This window comes from Rhinolophus sinicus, chromosome 3 (assembly GCF_057876585.1).
Source record: "Rhinolophus sinicus isolate RSI-liver-muscle chromosome 3, RSI-T2T, whole genome shotgun sequence".
Lineage (NCBI taxonomy): Eukaryota > Metazoa > Chordata > Mammalia > Chiroptera > Rhinolophidae > Rhinolophus > Rhinolophus sinicus.
The window spans coordinates 100,786,797-100,804,178 of NC_142503.1; the positions used below are offsets into that span (position 1 = coordinate 100,786,797).

A 17,382-nucleotide genomic window follows, 5' to 3' on the forward strand; every position below is an offset into this window, starting at 1 on the left:
TTATAGGACTATCCATACTACCATCTCATCAATACACTTATATGCAAAGAGTCTGGACTGGAAAAGTACTAAACCTCTTTTTGATTGAAATACTGAAAAAACTAAAATGACTTTCAAGCTATCATTACCACAAGGAAAAAAAATCCAACTAAAACAATACATAGCATTTAAAAAGTACTATTCATCTTCAGAGTACTTTACCCCCATTAACTAATTAAGACTGAAATCAGTGGATCTACTATAGTAATATATACCAAAATTCATTTATTAATAAGCAATACTTTAATGTTACTATAATTGTCAATTTTCTTTTTGACTTATGTACAAACTTTTTTCTTATAGATTGAGAAAAGGATGTAGACATCAACATATCCTCCCTCTTCCACAAAAATAATAAACATATTTACAGATGTTAGCAATTTAAGCATAATAAAAGCAAAATACAACTGGGACCTTTATTTTTCAAAAGGGGGAGAGAGAGAAAAAATGGCCAAGATTAACTAATAGGAAAAAGGGTAAAAGTAGTGCTCTTTAGTGAAAAGGAAGACAGTTGAAATTCTTCATGAGAAATTCTGATAACAGATAACCAAGATTTTGGTAAAATCTGTTTGGTTTTAGAGAGGTGATCAAGAAAAATATAATATGCATTGAGATTTGTTGCTATTATGATGTCTATTCAGAAGCTTCAATGTAGCAGAACAAATGTAATGTCTTTAAAAAGTTTAAATTCTGTTGCTTATTACCACCTAAAGTATGTTACTTAAATAGGGAATACTTCCCTTTTGTTAATGTATGACAGAGTTGATGGATATATAAGAAATTTACCTGAGGCATATCAGCAAAAATAATTATGGTGTTGCCGATATGCTACTTCACTAAATTCACCGAAATTCAAATGAAAACAACACCGTAAAACCAGTTAATCATCTGGGAAAAAATGTCCATGCCTAGCTATTGGTTAGGCTGTGGGGTACTCTACACACCACTAAGGAGAGTACAAAAAAAGTACAAGTTTTCTTAAGGGCGATAAGGCATGTGAGGTGTGATAAAAAATATGGTGAATGTTTACATTAAAAAAAGAAAATTTATTATAGTAAAAGACACATTGCCATTAATCCCCCTCAAAATACTACCACTCGCTTCGAACACACTCATCCCATCATTCTTACCACTTTCTGAAGCAGTTCTGGAAGTCCTCTTTCGGGAGTGTCTTTAGTTGTGCTATTGTGAGAGCCTCGATGTCCTGAATTATTTTGATTTTAGGGAAGAGGCAGAAGTCACATGGTGCCAGATCTGGTGAATAAGGTGGATGAGGAAACACTGTAATGTTTTCATTTGACAGAAATTGCCGTGTACCAGAAGCAATGTGTGACAAGGAACATTGTCATGATGGAGTATGAAGTAAAGATACTCATGAAAGAGGACTTCTAGAACTGTATTAATTTTTAAAATTTAAACATTCACCATATTTTTTGATCGCACCTCACATATAAAACATAAAAAGAAACAAAAATAAAAACAAAGTACATTAAAAATTTACATGGCTTTTGCTCTTGTACTTAACGTCTAAGAATTTATCTTAAAGGAAAACAATGCTATGCTCAGTGATTAATCCATATGCACAAATAATTTTTTTACAGGATGTTCAGTATCAGTACAGTACTATTTATAAGAAGGAAATGAGACAACCTAAGTGTCCCATAATAGGTGATTAATAAATTAAGACAGTACAGCAATATGACAGAATATTATAGTTATTGAAATGGAGATGGTTAGCTAATGAAATTGAAAAATGTTCATAAAATATAACTAGGTTTAAAAATTATAAAAACCACATACAGAGTACTCCTCGTACTGCTAAAAACAATGCACATAAAACCCAATAAGAGATTGAGACTCATAAATAACAAAATGTTAAATGAAAATGTATATGCTCCAAATCTTCGACGAGCATATTTCATTTAACATTTATTACTTTCTTAATTAGAAGAAAAATTACATAATGTTACTAAACACCAGCCACCTCTGCCCTTACCCACATGCAATGTACTCTAGCTATTCTAGCCCAGACAGTTCCACAGAAACCTTCCGCTGTTACTGCCAAATGCGTCTGAACTCTATCACACAGTCAGTCACCTACGAGGGATTACATCAAACTTTTATGAATTTGGGCACCCAAATTACCACCCTCTGTTGCAGACCAATCCTAAAGTAAGACTACATGTGTCCTAGGCAAGGTTTATTCTCTGGATGTGAAAGGCTAGTCAACCAGGTTTATACAAAATGTCTTCATCATTTGTGAGCAACCAGATGGTTGGTGACATGCACAGATATTTTGAAACATAGGCTTGCTGGTTTCAGTTAGCTTTGAAGTGGGACAAATGACAGTGAGAAGCTATAATGCTAGCCAAGGGGTGCTGAGAGAGTCTTTTCTTACAGATGAATGCCTCATCAACTAGAGTCCTGGTGACATAACAGAGCTAACAGGCTCTCCTGGACTGCATGTGCTGGTGGAAAGAATCTCTGGTATGAAGCACCCAACTGGGCAAACATTTCATGCCCCAGGTAAGGAAATCAGCTCATGTAAATGAGGAAGGGGAATGTAAAATCCAGTACTTCCTATATGCTTGTGTTTCAGAAGACATGAGGTTTTGTGAGGGACTGGGGAAGCACAAAAAAACACTTGTGTGGTAAGCCACAGTCATTCTGGGCTAAATCACAAGCTCTGTCTGCAAAGATTAGTAACTGAACAGTACTGGCTTCTTGATGCTTGGCAGGCGATGCCACTTTTATGTCACGCTCCTCAAGGTGCCAGCTGTGTAGTTCCTGATGAGTCTCCTCCATACTACAGTGAGAAAAAGGAAACAAAAGACTCCTTGGAATGCCACCCTTTGGGCATATCTTGACCTCAAAAATCCAGATAAAGTCAGGATAGAAAGGAATTAATTCCCTTATTCAAAATAAGGTTAAGAATCTAAAATTTAATCTCTGTTGTGAATCACAGGGATTCTAATGGTCATCCAAAAAAGTTATTTGACTCCGTCACCCAACGAAATCAAACGAATAATTTTTTAAAATATATGAAGTAAAAGTTTTAAAAACATACCGTGTTTCCCCTAAAATAAGATTGGGTCTTATATTAATCTTTGCTCTATTAGTGCTTATTTTCAGAGGATGTCTTATTATTTTCATGTACAACAATCTACACTTACTCAAATACAGTCATGTCATCTTCTTCTGGAACATGGTCATAATGTATTAAATGCATCTGTCTGGCTGATATCTTAACTGGGGCTTATTTTTGGGGTAGGTCTTATTTTCGGGGAAACACGGTCATTTTAACCTTCAATTTTCTTTCATAGAAAACAATCCAAACTTTTTTCTTCTTGTTAGCTAGCTACATTGGTAATAAAATGCCTGATGTTAAGAAATTAAATAGATTGTAACATTTGTTTCATCCCATTCAGTGACTGGGATATTTACTATTAATTACTAAACGCCTATTACACAGTAGGTAACTGTACCAGGTGCTTCATAGGCATTCTTGCTAATCACTAACTAGCCCAACGACCAAATGAAGGTAAGTACTTTTATTTTACAGAATAATGAAAAGAAAGTAAGTACCCTGACCAAGGTCATGCAGTCCAGGTCCTACTCCAAAATGCATGCTTCTTCCATATAACCATAATTAAATGGGAAGACCTCTGTTAGTCAACTGATCTCAGTGATTCAACTTTTTTGCAAGCAGAACAATGAAAAACTTCTCTGGGACATACCACTATGATCCCGATACAAAGCATTGAGCTTCCACTAATAAAGGTGCATGTCTTCCCATACAATGTTCTTTGTTATAGAATAAATAAGCATGATACAATAGTTGGAAGTGTCAAAATAAAGGGCAAACAGCTAATTTTATAGGCAGAAAGGCAAACACAGGAGGAGCTACAGGTAATGAGACCAAGTAGACTGTAGATGAAAAAAAAGGCCACATACTAAAGCTGACGAGCTCAGGGGAGGCCTGCATGGCAGGCCCTACAAATTCAGAGACTGAAATTAACCACACAGGATGGTGTGAACATAAAATTCCTAACTAAAAGTGAGTCATGGCAGGTAGTCACATCCTTGGCCTGTAGCTTCCTTGACAAAGGTCAATCTTCACCTTAAATGAGCCTGTCTGTTGTCTTTTTGCATCTAAGATAATATATCCTTGGAATGTCAGAGTCAACCTTCTTCCAGACCCCTCAGGGCACAGCCCATCCCACACCAGAGCAGGAAACTATAAAATCCCTCATTGTTATCTTGTTCCCCAAATACCACCTCTCTGTGCTGTAAAATGCTATTAACTATCCTGTGCCCACCAATGTAAAAGAAGTATCTGTCTCTCCAATTTACTTTTCTCCAATCCCAGAGATTTCCCTGCTTTACTTTCTCCCAGCCCCTTAATCTACCACCACTGGATTTCATGTAACCCTCATCCTCTGATTCTAATGTATAAAATAAGCTGCAAATCGCCACTTTTCTGGAACTTTTTCTCAGTCTGTTGAGATTTTGCTTCCTGGCAACTGTTACCACTTTGGCTCAAATAAACTCTCATAAGTTTTCTCTTAGACTGGGTGTTTTCTCGTTGACATTACTTGGCATAGTTGGCAGGATTCCAAAAGCCCACCCAGGACCACCCTGCAGACCAATATTTGGTGCCAGGTACGAGCAGGGGCCCATTGTGCCCCACCGGCTCCCTGCTTCTCATCGGGTGAACTTGGGTGATTTTTCCTTGGAATTCTGGATCCCCCCGTTTAAGGTAGGAGGCCCTGACTTTATTTGAGCTGTTTTTTTTTTTTTTCCTTTTTTAAATCCTCGAGGTGGCCTTAAAGGTTAAGGGTAGAGATAACCCAGGTTAAGGAAATGAGTTGAGATGACTAAAGGACAGGAGAAAAAATGGGTGGCTGGTTGTTAATTTTGGCTTTTCAATTGGAATTGCTTACTGTCAGTCTGAACAAAACCTTTTACTGGATAAATGAGAGTCTGAACTTGTTCAACTCCAAAGATAAGGGGTATTTACTCCCTCCAGCCTGAATTTCGGGTATTCTTAGGTGACTAAGAATCTCTGCAGAGGTGTTTGAGGGGACTCCTCAAAACGTGCAGTGGCCCCATAGGGAATTCCAACACAACTGTAATTAAATATTTGAATTGTCCCGGGACGTGCACATAAAGGCTGGTTACCTAGCACTGAGTCCTCATGGTTGTACTAGACAGCCAGGGAGAGAAACCAAGTCACATAAGAGGGTTGAAGTGACTCGAGAGGTGACAGCCCATTGGAGCTCCATCCATCAGACTTCAACCCACTATACAATATTTCTATATATTTGTTCAGACTCTGCAGATCTCAGAAAACTAAAAATTAACATGGGAAATGGTGCCTCCAAGGCCGACAAGTTCCCAGACCCCCGCCCGTTAATGCTCCTGCAGATGTACAGTTCCTAGGAGTCTTGCAAGTACTTACAGACATGGAAAGATTTATCTAGAAGTGATATCAACTTAAGATGGCCAAATGGAGCTCTTATAGCATTGAATTTTTTGTGTGCACAATTAGAAAAAGCTGTCTTAAAAATCAAACTGAACAAAATAGGAGGCTTACTTCAATTGGCAAATAGGAAGAAGCCTCTGGAATGGTACACAGAGACGTTCTTCTCTCCAGGAAGTTAGTAAGAAAGTTTAAGAGCCTGTCTCTGAACTAAAGGTTTCCGAAGCTGCTCAATGCCAACACCCCCTTTTCCCTTCTTCTCCAACTGCCCCACTGTGTGGTTTATTTGTCTGGATTTACTCTCTTTTCTTCTTTCTCTCTCTCTTCTTTAGGCCTCTATGCAGCTCCCTACTGACCTAGGGGACACTCAATAGAAAACCAGACCAGGATAGACTAGGTTAAAAACAACAAAAGAACAAGACAAACAAATGAGAAACAAAAACTCATAGACACAGACACTAGTTTAGTGGTTACCAGAGGGTAAGGGGGGTGGGGGGTGGGAGATGAGGGTAAGGGGGATCAAATATATGGTGATGGAAGGAGAACTGACTCTGGGTGGTGAACACACAATGGGATTTATAGATGGTGTAATACAGAATTGTACACCTGAAATCTATGTAATTTTACTAACAATTGTCACCCCAATAAATTAAAAAAAAAACAAAAAACCAGAAATTCTGGCAACTCCCTTTAGAGAAAAGCCTGTCTCAGGCAGAGGAGAAGCAGCAATTGTATACAAATAGAGCTAAGGCATCTACTAAAGATTCTTCGAACCTCTCCGGGACCCACAACGGAATTTGAATTAACTGTTAGAAGATACGATTGTGCCTATTCTGACCTATTGCAATTAGTGCACCTACCAGTTTCTGAGAGCAAAGCAATAGGATTATTAAATAAGGTTTGCTAGAAAAAGACTGTAGAGAAATTTGCTTTTATTGTAGAACATCAGTCACCTTAAGGATTGTAGAAAACTGAAATGGGATTTAGAAAAAGAAAAGGAACAGAAGCAAGCATAGGGCTGCTCTAGGGACTATGAGAAGGTATTTCCCCTTCCTAGGAACACTTCAGGAGAAATTTAAATCACCATAAAAGGGGGAACTATTACATTGGTGCAAAAGTAATTGTGATTTAATAGGTTGAAAATAAATGCAAAAACGACAATTACTTTTGCACCAACCTAATACAAGGCCCTTGTGTGTGGATACCTGGGCTACTTTATCTGTTAATACTACCTGATTAAGTTGCCCTCTCCCTTGGAGAAAAGCTTCTGTACAAATGGTAGGACATCTAATCAACCAACGTCTGTTTAAATCAGAACCTATTCCCTTCCAACTAGGCAATGTTAAGGGGCAACATATATTTTTACTAGTCAAATCTGCCCAAACTCACCTAATAGGTTAAGACTGTCTAACCAATGATGCCCACATATCCTCCCAGAAGGTGAAATGTATTCAGAACTAAATGAATCAGATTGGACAAATAATGGTTTTAAAAGAAACTACATGAGAGGAAGCTAGTCTTGAGAGTGTCTGAATGTTTATTGCAGGATATTTCAACACAACTTTAGGCTTTTTCTGGTACAGATATTGGCAAGATTAAGTCAGCCACTCCTATTAAAATAACTATTGGTAATACTTTGCCTTTACCTAATATTAGCCAACATCCTTTGAGGTCCAATGGACTAGTTGGAATTAGTCCATTATACAAGATTACCTTAAAAGGGGGCCTTATAATTCCATGCACGAGTCCCTGTAATTCTTCTATCCTTCCAGTAAAGAAACCCAATGGGAAAGAGATTTGCACAGGATCTCAGAGCTATACAGATATCCTGTGGTTCCAAACCCACATACCCTATTACCAACTATTTTTGCATGTATTGCCAATATTTTTCAATGATAGATTCATGTAGTGCCTTTTTCAGCATTACTGTAAAAAATAAAAAATAGGGACAGGAAATATCTCTTTGCTTTTCCACCTGGGAAGATCAGAGTTTAGTTGGACAGTAATGCCCCAGGGGTATACAGAGAGTCTCACCTATTTCTCTCAGATACTAAAAGCTGATTTGAATGATGATGAATTTCCCAGAAATTCTACTTTAATCCAATATGCGGATGATTTACTTATATGCTCTAAAATATATTAGATTCCCAAGAGGACACAATTTACTTACTACAATAGCTAGCCATTAAGGGACATAGGGCCTCAAAGGACAAGCTTTGATTCTGTTTACACCAAGTAAAATACTTTGGTTATTTAATAACTAAAGATAGGCTACTAATTAACCGTGAAAGACTTGGAGGAATAATATCCTTTCCACTTCCAGGAAGAAAAGCAAACAGCTTCAAGGATTCCTGGGTCTGACTAGATGCTGTCACTATTAGGTTACAAATTTTTCATTAATGGCCCAGCTTCTTTATCTTATTAAAATCAGATCAGTTTGATTCAATCAATGGAACCCTGAAGGAAAACAAGCTGAAGAAGCTCTAGACAATTAAACTGGGTAGTTGAGGGCTCTCTCCCTGCATGACAGCCGTCTCTGCCCCAGTCATGTTATACAAGCAAACAGAAGAGACAGTTATAGGCGCTCCTTTATGTTACTCATTCTGTTGAATCCTTACTGAACTCTCATCACACTTAACACTTCTGTCAGCTGACCAGTTTCTTATAAAGCACTCTTGCTTTCTGCTCCTAATACTACTTTAAGTCAATGTAACTGTCTGACCCAGTAACTTTGTTACCCTCTTTACAGGATGAAGACGTCCACAACTGTCTTTTGCTTACTGACCACCTTCTTGTTCTTAGGAATGGTTTACAGAAAACACTTACTGATAATGCTGACTCTTATCTGAGAGATAAACAGAGACATTACCAAGCTGGATATACAGTAACCTCAGTGTCCCAATGGACAGCTGCAGGAGAAGAAAAGAAAATATAGCAACAAAAAGGGGGAACCTTTGTCCTAAATAGATATAGCTTAGAACTAATCTTACCTATAGGGGTTCCATTACCTACACTTCAACATGTACATGGGCTAACACATGGGGGTCTTGGAAAGATGATTTCATGGAGTAAAGAATATTATTGGAAACCTCCTAGTGTAGAAGCAGATGTTCATAAAGTGTAGAGCAGAGGTTCCATCTGTCTACAACGTAATGCTGGAAAATCACTCCATGGACGCCAAGGACAGTTCCCATTTCCTTTAGGACCATTTGAGGTAATTGATTTTATCCAAATGCCACCATCTCAAGGATACAAATATGTGTTAATCATGATTTGTATGTTGTCTCAATGGGTTGAGACATTCCCTTGCAGGAGCAACAGCCTTAATGGTAGGGAAGTTAATAATAATAACAATAATAATAATAATAATCCCCAATTGGGGCATTTCCTGTGAGTTACATAGTAACCAAGGGACTCACTTCACTGAGCCAATGACACAACCTGTTTGTTATATTTGGCTTATTTTACAGTATTTCATTGTGCTTATCACTCCTGTCCTCTGAATTGGTGGAAGGTACAAATGGTAAATTAAAACTCAACTAGGTAAATTTTCAGAAGCTTTTCATCTCCCTTGGCCAGAAGCTTATAATCTCCTTATAGTGCTTCTCAACCTGAGATATACTCTTTTGGTAAACACAGGCTTTCTCTTCATTAGTCACTGCTCACCCTATGCGAAGGGACGTGTGAACCAACCTTTCTAAAAGGAGACATTCTACATTATTATCAAGGTCTTATCAACCAGCTTAATGAAAGTAATAAATTAGTAACTGATTCACATCAGTGTGCTGCTGGGAGAGGAAGACTTCAAAGACCACGACTCACAAGCAGGAGATTTTGTCCACTGGACAAGACGTCAGTTAAAGATTCTCCAACCTTGTTGGATGGGACTTATCAGTGGAAACCAAAGACTCCTCAAGGACGAGAAGCCGCCGACATCATGGATAGACAGCTATCCCAAGACATTGCGAAGGCGAGTATACCTACATAATTGATATTAAACTTAAAATAATCATTTGTTTGTCTTTACCTGCCTGCTAATTATATTAGTCATAATGATAATTATACTTGTTCTTTAGGCTTTTCTTAAACTCTGCATATATATGTGTATATGTATGTGTGTGTATATATATATATATATATATATATATATATACACACACACATAGATGCAAAATACAGAAAAGTGAGACAGACAGCACAACTTGGATCATGATAGCTTATAGGTTAGAAATGGCCCAATGTCTTTTTTGGTTTGTTTTTTTACTTACATATATATATATATATATATATATATATATATATATATACACACATATACACATATACACATATACACACACACATATATATAGCCCAACTGCAAATAATTGCTGAAGGTGTATAAAATAACTTTTATATTATCAACAATACTATTTTTATGGTATATATATATGTAAGTTATACATATATGGTGTAAGTTACACTATATATATATGGTGTAATATATATTTTTTATGGTATATATATGTATATGTATATATGGTATATATATATGTAACTTTTATATTATCAACAAGACTATTTTTATGGTTTTGAAATTTAGAAGGAAAGTTATTGTAGAAAGAAGGGATGTGTGTGTATTTTTGAAAGAAGTTAAAAGGAAGTATTTTGTCCTAGTAAGTTGATTATTTCTGAATGAGGAAAAGGAGGCAAACTGAAAAGAACAAGTGAAGTTGTAGGTTAGTGAAAAGAATATTGAAAAAGAAATTTTATATATAAATATCAGAACCCAATTATGCTTACCCCCTAACTCAACAAAGTAACTACTAACTATATTAACTCAGATAGAAGCTGAAGTGGACATATTTTTTTAAAAAATGGCCCTCTACAATGGCTGCTGAGGCACAAAAAATTTATTTATGAAACTCTTACTGTCCTCCTGGCCTCTAGAAATTTTTAGGTAGTAATTGTAACTTACACCATTGTATTCTTATAGCCTTGGCTCCTATTAGACTTTAACGTTACAGTTCCCAGTTGTACAACCAGCCAAAATAAGACTGACAGTGAATGCCACGTGAGTGCTTCCAATGGACAGTAGACAGGCCATGTTAAAATAATGACGACAACAACAACAACAGCAGTAAATGGGAACCCAGCTCATGGTTAGGCTGTGAAGAAGCACACGGTCTGCGCTTACACTGTAAGTAAATGTTATACTAGATGCAAAATACAGAAAAGTGAGACAGACAGCACAACTTGGATCATGATAGCTTATAGGTTAGAAATGACCCAACGTCTTTCTTGGTTTGTTTTTTTACTTACTGAACACCCATAAGACCTGACTGCCTCCCATTTACCTGCCTTTCCTTATTGGGAAAAAAAAAAAAATTTGGCCTTGACTGCCATCCAAGGTTATGGTCTTGCCCCATCCCCAATGGTCCAAAATTCAGCATGACAAGTGCTGACACACATTTCTGGGAATCTTCCTAGCACTGTGGGACCACACTATCCAACCAAAAGGTTGGTCATCAATGCATCCTTTGGGTTGATTTATGACAAACGGGGTAAGTGTGGACAAAAAAGGGCCATATACTAAATCTGATGAGTTCAGGGGAGCCAGCATGGCAGGCCCTACAAACTCAGAGACTGAAATTAACCACATAGGGTGGTCTGAACATAGAAATTCCTAACAAAAACAAAGCATGGCCTGTAGTACCGTGTTTCCCCAAAAATAAGACCTAGCCGGATCATTAGCTCTAATGCGTCTTTCGGAGCAAAAATTAATATAAGACCCAGTCGTATTTTACTATAATATAAGACAGGGTCTTTATAATTTAATATAATTAATATAATAATATAATATAATATAATATAATATAATATAATATAATATAATGTAATGTAATGTAATGTAATGTAATGTAATATAATATAATATAATACTGGGTCTTATATTACTTTTTGCTCCAAAAGACGCATTTGAGCTTTCTACCTAGGTCTTATTCTTGGGGAAACACAGTACATCCTTGGCCTGTAGTTTCCTTGACAAAGGTCAGTCTTTACCTTCAGTGAGCCAGTCTATTATCTTTTGGCATCTAAGATAACACACCCTTGAAATGTTAGAGTCATCCCTTTTCGCACAGAATCCCTCATTGTTATCCTTGTCCCAATTACCATCTCTATGTGCTGTAAAATGCTAACTCTTAGCTATCCTGTACCCACCTATGTAAAAGAAGTACCTGTTTCTCCAATTTACTTTTATCCAAGCCCAGAGATTTCCCCACTTTGCTTTCTCCCACCCCCTTAATCTACCACCAAGGATTTCATGTAACCCTTCTCCTTTGACTCTAATGTATAAAATAAGTTGCAAAGCCGCCATTTTCTGGAGTATTTTCTCAATCCATTGAGATTTTGCTTCCCAGCAATTGTCCTCAGTTTAGCTGAAATAAACTTTTACAAACTTTCTCTTAGGCTGGATGTTTTTTTTCCTAGACAAGAGTTTGCCACTCAGAATATGGTCCACTAGCCAGCAGCAATGGTATCAACTGTGAGCTTGTCAGAAATGCAGACCATCAGGCCCCACTCCAGACGGACTGACTCAGTCTGGTTTTAAAAAATTAGTATGTTTATGAAAGCTTGAGAAGCAATGATTTTAATTATAATTAAGCCAATGCTGACTAAATGGTGCTCAAAACTAGTCTAAAGAGGCAGAAATTATCCTACAGCCAACAATGCTTCCAGGAAAAAAAAGATATTTCCATGTGTTTCCATCATATGATTAATTCTCTAAATTGTGAATAGTAGCTTTTGTTTCACTTGCTAAGAGAACTTTTGCAGCAAACTGTGAAGTCATTATCCCATTCTTTCAATCCTAGCTGGGAAGAACTCAGTTTCACCTCTCACCTTTCACCCACTCATTCTTAACATACAAGTCTAAACAGAAACACAATAGCGCATCCCTATTCAGAGCTTGGCCTTATGGCCTTAGACTGATCAGGGCCAAAGGGCCAAGATATGATCTGCAGGGATTAAGTGCATTTATAAGCAAAAGCTGTCTTCTCCCAAATTCAAGGTTTTCCTTATGATTGTATATAGTAGTAAGCAATCTGGATATTACCCCACAAACCGCAGTTTTCTATATCAATAGTGGTCTCTAAGGCGGCGGTTAAAGGAAAGGACTTATTCATTTGTGCAGATGAAAGGCCTTGTAAGTATGCCCCCCTTCTCTCACATAGCCAGCCACTACCAAAGTTATTAACACTAGAGGGAAGAGTGGCAATGCATTTGACTGTAGAGAGAATACTTAAGTAAACCCATTAAGTAATTGACTGGTGATAAAATAAAATTATGATCATTGTCCTGTTATGTAAACTAAAACATGAAATTACTGATGGATCCCTCTTGTCACTGAAAACAGTAGCTTCGCCAGATAGTTAAAAACAATCTGCTCAAAGTATCTGACCAGATGACAATGAGTTATTTTTAAAGAGAAAACAGCCTCACCTGAGAGATTTTTAAAAAAACATATTTATTATATCGTTAAAATGTCCATAGTGCCTAAGGCAATATACAGATTCACCGCAATTCCTACCAAACTACCAAGGACGTTTTTCATAGAAATAGAACATATAATCCTAAAATTTATATGGCACCATAAAAGACTCCGGATAGCCTCAGCAATCTTGAGAAATAAGAACAAAGTGGGAGGTATAACGATACCTGACATCAAATTATACTACAAGGCTAAGTAAACAAAACAGCATGGTACTGGCATAAAAACAGACACATAGATCAATGGAACAGAATAGAGAGTCCAGAAATAAATCCATGCCTATATGGCCATTTAATCTATGACAATGAAAGCAAGAATGTACGGTGGGGTAAAGACAGTCTATTCAATAAATGGTGCTGGGAAACCTGGACAGACACATGCAAAAAGATGAAGCTGGATCACCTCCTTACACCATATACAAGAATAAATTCAAAATGCATTAAAGACTTAAATGTAAGATCTGAAACCATAAAACTCGTAGAAGAAAATAGAGGAAGAAACTTTACAGACATTACCTGGAGTAAGATTTTTACTGATATATCCCCTCGGGCAAGGGAAGTAAGAGTAAAAATAAACATGTGGGATTACATCAAACTAAAAAGTTTTTCCACAGCAAAAGGAACTATCAATAAAACAAAAAGGGATCCTACTGAATGACAGAAGATATTTGCCAATGATATATCTAATAAGGGGTTAATATCCAAAATTAACTTAAAAACTCACTCAACTCAACTACAAAAAAACAAACAACCCAATTAAAAAATGGATAGAGGACATGAAGAGACATTTTTCTAAAGACATACAGATGGCAAACAGATATATGAAGAAATGCTCAACCTCACTAACCATCAGAGAAATGCAAATAAAAATCACAATGAGATACCACCTCACCCCAGTCAAGACGGCTATCATCAATAAATCAACAAACAACAAGTGCTGGCGTGGATGTGGAGAAAAGGGAACCCTTGTGCTCTGTTGGTGGGATTGCAGATTGGTGCAGCCACTACGGAAAACAGTATGGAGATATCTCAAAAAAATGAAAATGGAACTACCTTATGATCCAGCAATTCCACTCCTAGGTATCTATCCGGAGAAATCCAAAACTCTAATTTAAAAAAATTTATGCACCCCTATGTTTATTGCAGCACTAGACACAATAGCCAAGACATGGAAACAACTGAAATGCCCATCGGTAGATGACTGGATTAAGAAACTATGGTACATTTACAATGGAGTATTACACAGCCATAAAGAAGAATGAAATCTTACCATTTGCAACAATATGGATGGACTTAGAGAACATTATGTTAAGTGAAATAAGTCAGACAGAGAAAGACAAATACCATATGATCTCACTTATATGTGGAATCGAAAGAAAAGAATAAATGAATGAACTAATCAGAAATAGTCTCAGAGACATAGAGGAAAAACTTAGGGTTGCTAGATGGGGGGAGGGGAGAAGGGGGAAGGTGAGGGGATTAGAAAGCACAGTCAGTAACCACAAGATTGCCACGGGGTTACGAAAGTCAGTTTGGGGAATGTAATCTATAATGTTGTAAAGATTCTGTAGGGTATCTGATGGACACTTGTCTCATTAGGGAAACCACCTCAGGGATGATGTAGATGCCTGATCACTGCACTGTACACCTGAAGCTGAAGCTGAACAATAATGAATGTCAACTATAATTATATATATATATATATATATATATATATATATATATATATATATATATATATATATATATATATATTTATTTACAAGAAGCGGCGTACAGCATTAAGAATAGAGACAGTGGAAATGTAATGGTTGTGTGCGATGTCAGAGGGGTAGTGGATGGGGGCAGGGGGGTTGTCACTGTGAGGAGTATAAATGATAAATGTCTAACTATTAGATTGTTTTGTACTCCTGAAACTAATGAAAAAAAAGCTTAAAAAAAGTATTTATTATTTACATTTGTTACATTTATAAAGCACTTGTGTATAACAACAATAAAGACAGTCTGTGAGACAAAACTCAATCCCTTTAAGGGAATTCTCTCTTAAACCAATTTAAGTCCTTTTCTTATTTTTTGTCAGGGTTATTCTTCATCTCTCATAATAAAAAAGAAAATCTGAATCAAAATGCTTAAAAAATAGGCAGTACATATTTTTTTCCTACTTTAACTTCAAAAATCTCTCTAACCAAAGAAAAATAAATTCAAACCAATATAGTGCAACACTATCTGGTTTCTAATTCCAAACTCTCCTACTTTATAATCTTATCAATCTAACATTCTTATATCCTACAATAAAAAGGAAGGAAAAGAATTGGTGTCACCTAGCTAATACCATAATACAGGAAAGATTAATGATACAATTCAATGTTCAAATGATAATAAAATGTTACTACTTGTATAATTTTTACTAACACAGTATCTTCTTTGCTTCTTTTCTCCTGTTGATCTTGCTGAAAAAAGGACTGATGAGTCTCTGATTTATCAGACGGTTACAGTCTGTCTAATTTGAGTAAGCTCTAAAAAAATGCTCATCTAGAAAGGTCAATTAGTTCTAAACAAAGGCATTCAGTTCAGTAAGCATCTCCTATAGAGATACTTCCTACAGGGATAAGCCAATATTTCCTGTTGTGCTCTAGTATATAACAAGGCAAAGGAAGCTGTAAGGGAATGTAAACACATTATCAGCTGGACTCCCCAGTTTGTAATTTCTGACAGCACTTACAGGAGATTTTCACTGAGCTGCTACACCAGCATTTTCTAAGATTATGCCGTTTGACGGGAGAGGGGTGTTTAAAAACACATTCACTCAATCATGAAACCTGGATGGTATTTTTTTCTCCAATGTGATTTTTGGTCTAGCCCATCTATTTAGACTTCCCAGTTGCACCTTTCACATTTACATTGTTCTGGCAGTCTCCCAGCTGATGTCTTCGTTTCTAGGCCCTCCCATTCCACCCATATACAGTCATGAAAATAATGTTCCTCACTTAATTATGTAACATGCTTGTTCATGTTTGATGTTAACCAAAGCCCTACAATTACAGACACAAGTAGCAGCCACCTTGAGAATTGTAGGAGGGGTAGAGACATGGAATGGGCTGGTCCCACACCCACGTGTGACCATTAATAAATCGGGAGGGATATCTCGGCTACACACGTACCGCGCCCCCCCCCCCCAGAGGAGAGAGGGGTGCCAGCCCCAAACCAGGCTCCCCAGCCTAGAGTTTCGGTGCTGGGGAGCAATCTTCCCACAATCTCTGGCTGTGAAAACCAGGGGAGATTGTGGCTGAGTGAGATGGAGGGCTGCTGGAGTCCTAGGAATTTCTCTTAAAGGGGCCATGCCAGACTTACTCACAGACAGACTCACTTGCTCTGAGTTCCAGCGCTGGGACAACAGCACAAACTAATCAGTCAGAGGGTCAATCCCTCCCACTGATATGCAAACACCAACCAAGGCTCTACAACAGGAGGGCACACTCAACCCACACAAGGAACATACCACACAAGGAACACCTGGTTCTGGTGGCCAGGGAGACTGCACCAATGGGCCCCAATGGACACCTATTACATAAGGCCACTCTACTAAGACAGGGAGGCATAGCAGCCCTACATAGAAACAAACATATGGTGGCGACCAAAATGAGGAGACAAAGAACCATGTCCCAAATAAAAGAACAGAACAAAGCTTCAGAAAAAGAACTAAACAAAATGGAGACACGTACTCTATCAGATGCAGAGTTCCAAACATTAGTCAATGATCTCAGGGGAAACTTCAACAAAAGAGATAGGCAAGATAAAAATGGAGATAGAAAACATAAAAAGACCTGTCAGAAACAAAGAAGACAATAAGTGAAAGGAAGAATATATTATAGGGAATCAATAGTAGATTAGATGAAGTAGAGGATCGAATCAGCAATTTAGAAGATAAGGTAGCAGAAAACATCCAATCAGAACAGCAAAAAGAAAAAAGAATTTAAAAAAATGAAGATAGTTTGAGGGTCCTCTGGGACAACACCAAGTGTATCAACATTCACATCAGGGTAGCAGAGGAAAAGAGAGAGAGAACACGGGATTGAGAACCTATTTGAAGGACTAATGACTGAAAATTTCTCTAACTTGGCAAAGGAAATAGATATACAAGCCCAGAAAGCTCAGAAAGTCCCAAACAAGATGAACTCAAAGAGGCCCACACCAGACACATCATAATTCAAATGCTAAAGTTTAAATACAAGAGAGAATCTTAAATGCAGCAGAGAAAAGCAGTTAGTTACTGACACAGACCTCCCATAAGAATGTCTGCTGATTTCTCAACAGATACTTTGCAGGCCAGA

At 37.3% G+C, this 17,382-nt stretch overlaps 1 protein-coding gene across 15 annotated transcripts in view; it reads right to left on the reverse strand.

The window, feature by feature from the left end:
• Nucleotides 1–17,382, reverse strand: part of PEAK1 (pseudopodium enriched atypical kinase 1) — a 346,674-nt gene that overhangs the window by 133,075 nt on the left and 196,217 nt on the right. Inside the window, exon 1 of one of the 15 annotated variants that reach the window (XM_074328319.2) lies at nt 1,170–1,293. The exons of the other annotated variants lie outside the window; for them this stretch is intronic. The gene's annotated coding sequence lies outside the window, so the exon portion shown is untranslated. Of the gene's footprint in view, nt 1–1,169; nt 1,294–17,382 lie in introns of those variants that run through there. 15 annotated transcript variants of the gene reach the window in all.